General features: G+C 41.6%; 1 long non-coding RNA gene across 1 annotated transcript; it reads right to left on the reverse strand.

Moving 5' to 3' along the window:
• Positions 1 to 211: 211 nt before the first annotated feature.
• Positions 212 to 1,461, reverse strand: LOC139196668 (uncharacterized). Its single transcript, XR_011581765.1, has 2 exons — positions 1,262 to 1,461; positions 212 to 434 (listed from the first exon to the last, which is right to left on the reverse strand). It is a non-coding gene; the product is annotated as an uncharacterized lncRNA (long non-coding RNA).
• Positions 1,462 to 10,654: the final 9,193 nt, after the last annotated feature.

The following is a 10,654-nucleotide window of genomic DNA, read 5'->3' on the forward strand; positions in this document are numbered from 1 at the left end:
AGGCTCAGCAGCACGGCGAGGATCTCTACGAGGCGGCATAATTCTGACAGAAAACATAACAAAATCAATAGAAGAACTCATTAGTTATACAGGACTGCAACCTATGCTCTGATACCAAACTGACACACCCTAACCCGAAGACTAGGACATGCTGGCCGTCACGTGAGCGTGACGTAACCATAACGCAAGCGGAAACGATTTAATAATAAAATACGAGTCAACGAAAACCACTAATTGCAGTTATTTACAACCTAGCATTCTATGTGCATAAGAGTGTACTAAACACACATAAACAGAGCATAAGCGTCTAGGTGCAGTCAAGTAGGACCATAACTATTTTACAACACCCTCGGGTGAATCCTACATTTATTTAGTCTGTCAGAACGCCGAAGCAGTCCTCGTAGGCCACCAACGCCTCAACTATCAACTAGAACCTGGAGGGGCGAAAAACAGAAAACGTGAGTGGGCGAAAATAAAGCTTTTCCAAAACATTTCATAAATCCACATTTATAACCCCTTTTTGGAAAACCTGTATACTTTCCCAGAAAAATAGTATATAGCATATATATCTCAACTGTCTCGATCAACAATCTTATAACAGATTCAATAAAGAATGTACCATGCCAAATTCAGCAGTTTAGTATGAATGCATTGACATAATATAAATCAGGTAAAAGAAATAATCAATCGGAGGCCCTCTAATAGCCCTGAACGATTGAACCTAGAGCTCAACATCTATCAATCTCACTCTCTGCCGGAGTCACTCCGCGTGACCTGTCCGGCCTTCTGCACATAAGTCGGAACCACCTAATGTAGTCTGAACGACTCATGGTAATATTCGCTCTAGTGCTTCTCTCATCAATCATCTGTATACAATAACCTAAGGTCACCCACCAGTCATAATCTCACTAACACTCTACGACTGGCCCGTCGTACCCACTCCGCGTGGACTGTACGACCAGCATCTACTTGGATCCAAGGCGAGCGTGCGATGCGGTGAATACTATAAGCACTAAACCATGGTGCAGGATATGAGCTCAATATATCATCATCCTCAACATAACAGTAATTAAATACTTACCTGTGCGTCCACAGCACCATCATACATATATGCATCATACGACAGTTCATAATATCCATAACATTCTATGCATGGCAATCACATCATATTTCATTTCATTTCAATATATTTTTCATTTAAATTTGATTTCTGGGGAAATCGAGTATATAGGTATATATATAGAAAGCAATGCCCACTCACTGGTATGTCGCCGGGTCGTAACCCCCTTGACGCCCCTGGATGTGCTCGTCCTCGTTATAAGTTCCACCTAGAAGTGAAATAACTTAAAACAATCATTTAACGCACATTTAACGCACCTAAACCAACTAGGTAATAAATTCTTCATACGATGCTCAAATTGGGTATATGAATATACCACAGTGACCTACACAACCTCAGGATCATCCCCATATTTTTAAAATAATTTTTTGGATGCTCCACGCGCCCCCACGCGCCTGACGTGGCACGGACCTACGCGCGGCCCACGCGCAGCCACGTGCCAGGCACACTGACGGTACAGTGAACGGCGTTAGGAATATTCTCGGAATATTCCGTTAAAAACTAACGGTTTCCGTTAAAGTTAACTAACGGCGTCGGAATATTCCGTCAAACTTGACGGAAGATTCCCTGTCTTCTCCGGCGAGTCGCCGGTCGCCGGCGGCTGTTCGCCGGTTTCTGGAAAATTTTCAAATCCACTATTCTCCTTCGTTTTTCGTCCAATTTCTTCGAATTTTACACCAAAATGAAGCATTTAACATGTACTATCACGTTGGAAGGGTTTTAGGGCCTAAAAACAACTAGATCATACCTTCCAAAATTCCTCAAATTCGGCCAAACTCGAACCCAACGATCCCAACGTCCAAACTTTCCAAACTTCACACCCCGAGCTTCGTGGGAACCTCCTAGAGCTCCCTATGATCTTAGTTTGGCCTAAAAATCAACAAACACAAAGTTCATGAATAGTGTCATTTCACGGGCTTGAGTTTTCTACGTGAAATCGTGGGAAATCTTACCTGAAAACAATACCAATGTGTTCGTATGGTCCTCACAAACATGATGGTACTTTCCTCATCCTGAAACTGTGAAGTTTTCAAGGTCTTGGGTGTTTGTCCGAGAGTTTGAGAGAGAATGAGAGTAAGAGAGAGAGTGACTGAGGGAAAGATGAGGAAGAGAGAGAGAATGAGACATGGATCCAGAATTGAGGGAATGATTTAGGGGGTAGGGTCCCACCTAAAGTCCAACACAGATAATTTAACACATACTAATAACAATTCTAACCCTAGTTTAGGATCTTAGTGTAAAACAAACACCAAAATTACGTACCTTAATCCCGTTTAAGGGCGTTTTAGTAATTTCACGTCGTCGGAAATTGAAATTCCGGGACGGGCTGTGACACCATCGATGATAATCGCCTACACCAAGATTTGCCAATAATCCTCATCGGTACAAAAACTCTACTACTAACACCTGGATGGGCGAAAAATAAGGGTGAGTGGGCCAAAAACTAAAGTTTTAAATAAAAACCTTATGAAAGCGTTATAACCCCTCGCCGTAAAACCCGTATAGTTTCCAAAAAATAATACTACTATGTAGGTATAAAAACCAATGCCCAAGAACAGCAAAAACTGAAGTATGCCATGTCATAATATCTTAGCAATAATAAATGTAAACCAGGTGTGAAACCAATATAAAATAGTATGTCAATCAGAGTCACCTAACTTGACCTGTACGACTGGACATATAGCTCATCAATCTAGGCTAGCTCACGAGTCGAAGTCACCTAGTGTGACCTGTACGACAAGCTGGGTATAAATATGTATGCTCAAGTGCTACAATCACGTGAAGGCTGTGTGATAATTCGCAGGTCACCTACGAGTCAAAACCACCTATTGTGGTATGTACGACATGCTAGCACCAGACTTGGATCTAAGGTGAGCGTGCGGTGCGGAAGGTGAACTATCACGTGAAGGTTGGCCCTAGCCCAGGGCGAAAGCACTAATACCGGGGTGCATCCATGATGAGCTCTAAATAAATGTGTGCATACCAATGCAATACAACCCATTCAATCACATTATACTCACCTGAAGCTTACCTAAGTCTCCGCAGCACCACACAATACAATTCACAAGTGTAACAATGCAATATTTAAAATGTAACTTATTTACGACATGGCAAGCAAAGCATAATTCCATATAGAAAAACGGTTCCGAACACCGTAAAGTTTACACACACACACACACAATAAAAAGGAAAAAGACCCACTCACCTGAGGTCCGCGCTACAACTCCCTAGCACAAATATCGAGGCGTCATGAATGATCGGCGCCTAGAACAATTATCAAATCACGTCTCAGAATTCTTATCAATAGAACACGTAACTTACATATCCTATTTGGGAAGATCCATATGTCAGATTCCCGATCCATAAGTTTCTATATCCTCAAATATTACATACTATAATGTATCAAAGTTTGGTGACGATCCAACGGTCGGATCGTCGATTGCTATAATAATCAAGTGGCGGACCTTAATGGAATTAGGTTCAAACGATGGAAATTCGTCAATCGGACTTCACGTACGGAATTAGAGAATCAAATTTAGCCTAGAAAGGTCAAGGATGCCTTGACCCACGCGCCGCCGTACACGACAGTCAACCGCCCCGACTTGCCAGAAAAATCAACTATTTCTAAAAATTCTCAAACTTCACAGAAATGAAGATCTCAGTGGGAGGAATAACTTTCTTACCTATGACTAAGGCCAATTTGGCTGGGAAAAGCCTCAATGTCATCCAAACCCTATAAAGGGTGTTTCTTGATTCGTCCTCAAATAAACTCCGACCCTCCAACCATTGATTAGGCATTGTTCCTGAGCTCAAGGTAAGGCTAACGATGGTAGTGGTCGAAAGGTCTACCTTAGAAATGTCAGATTTCAGCCGATCTTCCCCCACGGTGCCGCCGGCGCCATCCCCATGAAAACAAGATAAAAAACCATCGGGTTTGGGGTGGAACTTGAAGAAGAAGGGTCGTGGAGTCATGCGTAAGTGGTGGCGACGGTTAATTCACCAGGAAAACACCAGAATTGGCGTCGGGGTGTGTAGAAATCAGGTCGGGTCGGCGGGGAGGAACCGGGTCAAAGGTGATCCGATGCTCCTTTACTCTCTCATTTCCCCTCCTTTCTTCTCTCCCCCATTGGTCACTTTCTTCTCTCTCCTATTTCTGATTGGGCGTCCCGCCCCTCCTTTCTCTCCTTTATCTCTTCTCCTAACCGCCCGTTTCTTCTTTCATTCAATCTGGGCCATACACGTGGCTTTCTAGATTTTTCTCCAAAAATCTGGAGCATTCCATAAAATAATAAATTGACAATTTTACCCTCGATTTCATCATTAATAACTTCTTTGTTATAACTCCAAATTGCATTCTGTTTGCGCCCATGCGTTCATTGCAACGAGTACTACGATAATACGCCAAGAAAACAAACCTTACATGACAAGACAAGACAGTAAAAAAAAGTCAACGTCTTTGCCTCGAAGGTCATTTTCGTAAATTCACATTTAAAAATTATAAAGATTGTAATTTTTTGGGACGGGTCCTTACAACTTAGGATTTACATAATCACACGTGTGCTAAATATATATTACATTAAAATCATAATTATTTGCATTCTTAAGTTCTTTGCATTTACTAAAATACGGGTATAAGAATCCCTTCACTCCTTAACATCCTTCTATGTTTACTTACACGTAGGAATCGAAAAAATGTAAGTTTTCTCCTGAAATACGTAATCAAACATCTAAATCAAGATTTAAATGGACAAGGGAGGACTAGTTAATGTGATTTTTTTTTTTCCTTATTTCTCCTACTTTTAAGCTTTCCAATTCCTTTATTTACACTATGTTAAGAAACATTCATTGAGCAGGAAAAATTATGGTTTAAATGTGGCATGCAATGGATTGAGGAGAAATGCTCTAACCATGACAATCCACCACTTGTAAAAAATAATTTCTTGTTAATTAACTTTAAAATCGTTAAAATATTGAATAATACTTGTATTCTCATGGTGGAGTGCACAATCGTACGAATAACGATAATTTTATAATAGAAATTGTTCAATTTATTAGTCTTAATTTGAAGATCTTCTCAATAAAATATTGTTTGAATTGAAAATCGTTTATACTTCTAAAGGAACAAATTGACTATGTGAGTACAAAATAACATAAATCTTCATGATAAACCGTTCATTTATTTGATACATTTAGATGATTATACCACCTCTAATTCAAATGATTTTTTTTTGTGGAGTGATCTGCAAATAAAAATTAAGATATTAAACAGTTTTGATTATAAAATTCATAAGGTAAATATGCGTTATTCGCAATGGATGAAATATGTGCATGTGAGTATCATGCTCAATCAAACTTATAGTGCAATATTCAAGACCATATAAAGAAAGAAGAGAATTCAAACTCAAATAGAATGAGATAAACCCAGTACCATGTTGGCATACCCCACATCTTATACATCATAAACCAAGGAGAAGAGATCCCCTCCGGATCTCTTCCACCAAAGCCATCGGATCAAGTGATCCGGGCCTTTCAAATTTCATCCAATGGCCCAAAATTATTATAACTTTTAAAGGGTCAAAACAGGTGGGCCGTTGGACGAAATTTGAAAAGCCCAGATTACTTGATCTGGTGGCCTTGGTGGAAGAGATCCGGAGTCTAAACCAAGAACCAGGAACCAAGGTTTGGAATTCCTTGTTATATGTATGATATACCAGTGGTCATCTATCTTCTTTTGATGAAATTCAGTAACTCCTCAAAAAAGATAAAAAAATAAAAGTAAAAGCGGTGACAATTTTTCTGTCAATGTCAACATTTTTGGATTGAAAAACACAAGCTAAGCTAGTATCACAAAAGGAATAATAAACATGTGACATGTCCAAGATGTGAACCAAACTCATTCCTCTACCCCCCGACGCAGATCCTCTCTGGAGCAATTATTTTTAGAGCCATCCGAGCAAAAGAAACATGTCGCTGCAAATCACTCCCTCTATTGCTTTCTCCTTCTCCTCTCACAACAATCCTAAATGCGCCGCTACAAATCTGTCGCTGCAAACGTTGCCTCCTTTTTGCCACTGCAATCATCGATTTTCTAGCAATTTTAAGACATATCTAAGCCAAACTCCAGCACTTCCAGGTGATTCCAATCACTCATGCTCTGGCTTTTGCTCCCTGAATGCAAATTGGCACCAAATTGAAGCTCCCGTGCTTCATTGATGAGTGCAGTGGAGGATGAAAGGAAAAGACGAATTGAAGAGAGTGGACCCGTTGATCTTTCCCAACAACTTCCACCTAAGAGTAATTCGTTATTAACGATACAAGTCGAAACAGGATCTGCTCGACTCAAAACGATCGACTTGGAAAAAAGAGAAGGATCAAGCAGTAAATTAGATGGATCCGACCAGATAGCAGAAATAGCATCCGTAGATATGATCGAGGTCCAAAGAATGATCGATTCGGCCTTGAAAAATGGGCCGAAGTTCCCAAAATTCATCCATCCATCCATACCCAGCTTATGTAGAAAAGTTTGAATATCCTAAAGGCTTTAAGATCCCAGATTTCAACATTTTTGTGGGAGAATCATCCCTATCCTTGTTAGAACATGTAGCTCGGTTCACTGCGCAATGCGGAGATGTTAATAGTGACTTCCATAAACTGCAACTATTTAACTTCTCATTGATAGGCTCGACATTCGTGTGGTACATCAACCTCTCACCTAACTCCATCCAAAGTTGGGAGGAACTGGTCGAAAATTTCCATAAGCAATTCTATCTGCTGGGGATGGAAATGTCAGTTTCTTCATTGGCCAGGATGGCTTAGGCATCTGATGAGTCACCAATGGATTATCTTACAAGGTTTAAATTGGCCATAAATTGGTGTCGAGTACCTCTTATTAGGCTCTCTTTGAATGGTCTGGACGTGGAGTACAAAAAGAAATTCTTGGGGGAAAACTTCCATGACATGTACAAACTAGTTCAACATCTCGAGCAATACGACTATTTACTCTGAGAAAAGAAGGCTTCGAAGTCCCCGTCCAGAGGAACAATTTACAAAAACACCGTGGTTAGTTATGCATCGCCGAAGCTAAAGAGTATGCCAGTATAGACGCGGCCGATAATCGACAAACCATATATATGCAAGGCGTTGGCTCATGGCAATCCCAAATATGCCAAGACTCGCTCGGCCCTTGAAGAGCCTCCCATCAAAACAACGAACGTTTATACTTTTGACATTACTAAGGCCGACGCCATCTTTGATCAACTGTTACTTGCCAAAATTATCAATCTTCGGCCTGGGCATAATATCCCCAAGGCCGAATAATTGAAAGGAAAAACGTATTGCAAGTACCATAACTTGAACAAGTACACGACAAACAACTGCGTCGCATTTCAAGACGTCATCTAAAGATGGATTGACAATGGTAAACTCAAGTTTCCAGAAAAGAAAATGGGCGTCAATACCGACCTATTTCCTACAGCGACAAGAAACATGGTAAATGCTGAGTTCGGTCCAATGCAACACGTCTCAAAGCAGAACTCTCGACCATAGCTCAAAATTGATTTATTTTCAAACGAGCCGCCTAAAGATTTTTCAAGACCAGCTGTCGTCGAGCCCATGTTAGACTCCAGCGCAGAGGAAGTAGATGGGCCGGTGATTTTATGTAGTCAATGTACGGCAAATGTCATCTTCACCGAGCCAAAGGAGAAACCACCTCAGGCCATAATGTCACATCCTACGGCTGCAACGACACCTCAAAAGGTGCTTGACATAGGCCAAAGTTAAAGAGTTTTCAATAGGCTCGGTCCTCAAACACAGATTGATGAGCCACCTCCAGCCAGACGACACCTTGATTTCGGCACATTGTTCTATAACGAAGACTATTATGCCCGCAACTCTAACAGCTCGAGTTTTTCCGTGAGCCAAAAGAGCTTCAAGCCACCTGAGTGACGAGACCAACTGTGGTATAGTTATAATTCTCCAACCGGCATGTATACCACACTCTCTAAATCGTAGAAACGCCGACTCCAACGAATAAACTGCATGGCTCATCAATAAGCGGCTCAGGTTACCTTGGCTACTAAATGGCAGTAGAAAGAAATACTAGATAACAAAGATGACCGATAGCCCCCAGCAATCATGGATGAATTACTTCAGGGAAAGAAAGCGATCAATCACGATTTTGAGACCATAATAGAAGAGTCTGAGAAGCGCATCAAACTTCTTCTTCGGCTTGGAAAGATAAAGGCTTGTTTCGAACACTTCTGGAATGAAGCAGAAAGCAAACTTCCTTCATTGCCTTAACAACAGCCATTAATAAAAGTCCGACGAAATCTACACCCCCCATTTCTCGGCAAAGCCTTAGAGTACATGCCAGAGTTTCACAAGAAATATTCCGCTAATGACCTGTATGGCCTACCAAAGGCAAGTCAAGAGGCTCTCGACCTGGCACTAACTTGCCCTGATGCCGAGTAGATTATTCAAAAGACCATTGATCTGGGGATAAAGGGCAGGTTCCAGCATATACGTGAAGCTTGAGTTCTCGGCTTCAAAGTTGATCCATATACTGATATAGATACCACCGAGCTTCCTTTCTCCGTCGATGACTTCTAATATTTACAATACCATTTTGAAGTCTTTTCAACCGTGTCTCTTTTCAGCTTGACGACTGATGAGAAAGAATGCGTGGCACAGTTAGATGCTTACCTAGACACGAGGGATGCCCGAATTGCCTATCAGGAGCGTGTCTATAAGGCGTTGCAAGAACAGGACCAGGCTCCAATGTCGAGCGAGCTCGGGAATAGTAATCAGAATGAAATAGATTTGGTGGATGCGTCACAAGAACAATTACTTGAAAAGAAAAATGATCAGGTCGAGGACATGCCAAAACAGGATATTCAGCTCGATAATCTGGAAAACGACAACCATGACCCAATAGGCCCGTCGGTTCTCGACAACATAGAAAATTGGCATGGTCCACGTTTTACCGACTGAATTTCATCTAACCACGACCTAACCAAACTTCTTAGATGGTGATGTGGTTTCCGAAGAAGTAACGCAAATTGACTTCGTCATCATGGACGAAGACGAGCAAGTAAACAAAGAAGACAAACTCAAAGCGGGTCTTGCCGAGCTATTTCCTCGCTCTTCCTCAGCCAATCTCCATCATTTAAAGCCGTTATATGTTACAGCTCACATCAAAGGATATCCAGTCTCCAAAATCTTCGTCAACTGTGGAGCAACAGTCAATATCATGCATGTCTCCATCATGAAAGCAGTACGTCACTCTAACGACGAAATTATTCCATCAAGGGTCACTATGAGTAGCTTCGTCGAAGAAAAATCCCAAACGAAAGAGGTACTTCCATTAGAAGTGAATATTGCAGGTCCCAATCACATGACCACATTCTTCATAGTCGACTCAAAAACCAAATATAACGCATTGCTCGGTCGAGATTGGATCCATTAAACAGGTTGTATCCCTTCATCGTTATATAAAGTCCTCATATTCTGGGATGACAAATCAGTCGTGGTTCATTCGGTCGACAATCAGACGTTCGAAGCTAACATGATCCAAGCGCGTTACTACGACGACCACGTCCGTTACAATGCTTTGCAAGGTTTCAACGACGAAAGACGGCCGACTCGAATTTCTATTAAAAAAGCCAACGAGGTTAGCGCTGAGACTGTTCACCAGGATTCGGCGAGACTCGAGTTGGCTGACCACATTACCGATCCAGATGTCTGACACTAAACACGCCGAACGCCAGGCCGTGGTTTCATCTACTATGGAACGATTGCTGGCCCACTGGTATACTATTGCCAAACAACTGAATTCGGGCGTAAAACTCATGGAGTTTCTCGCCGAAAGAGATAATAATTCCGTCCTTTTCGTTGATCAAGCCCAAGCTACCCCAGCAGAGCTCGAAGACAGTCGGTCCCAAGTCAAAGACCCATTAGAAGAAATCAATATTGGAATGGCCGATGACCCTCAGCCATTATTTATTAGTGCTTTGTTACCCCAACCCATGAAAGCTGAACTTTGTAAGTTACTAAACGAATTTAAAGATTGTTTTGCTTAGAGTTACCATGAGATGCTTGGTCTGGATCGAACCCTCGTTGAGCATGAATCACGCATCAAAGTTGGTTGTAAGCCTTTTCACCAACCCCCCAGCGATTCTCAACCGAAGTGTAACTCGGCATAAAAGATGAACTAGTTCGACTTTTAAAGGCTGGGTTTATTCGTACTGCTTGATGCGTCGAATGTTTGGTGAATATCGTACCAGTACTAAAGAAAAGCGGCACTCTACGCATCTGCATCGATTTTCGTAATTTAAATTTGGCAACCCCCAAGAATGAATATCCGATGCCAATTTTAGATTTGTTAATTGACACCGTGGCTAACCATGAAATGTTATCCTTCATGGACGGACATGCTGGCTACAACCAGATCTTTATCGCCTAAGCTGATGTTCACAAAACTACCTTTCATTGCCTAGGGGCACTCGGGACTTACGAATGGGTAGTCATGCCATTCGG

The sequence above is a fragment of the Malus domestica genome, chromosome 06 (assembly GCF_042453785.1).
Source record: "Malus domestica chromosome 06, GDT2T_hap1".
Taxonomy (NCBI): domain Eukaryota; kingdom Viridiplantae; phylum Streptophyta; class Magnoliopsida; order Rosales; family Rosaceae; genus Malus; species Malus domestica.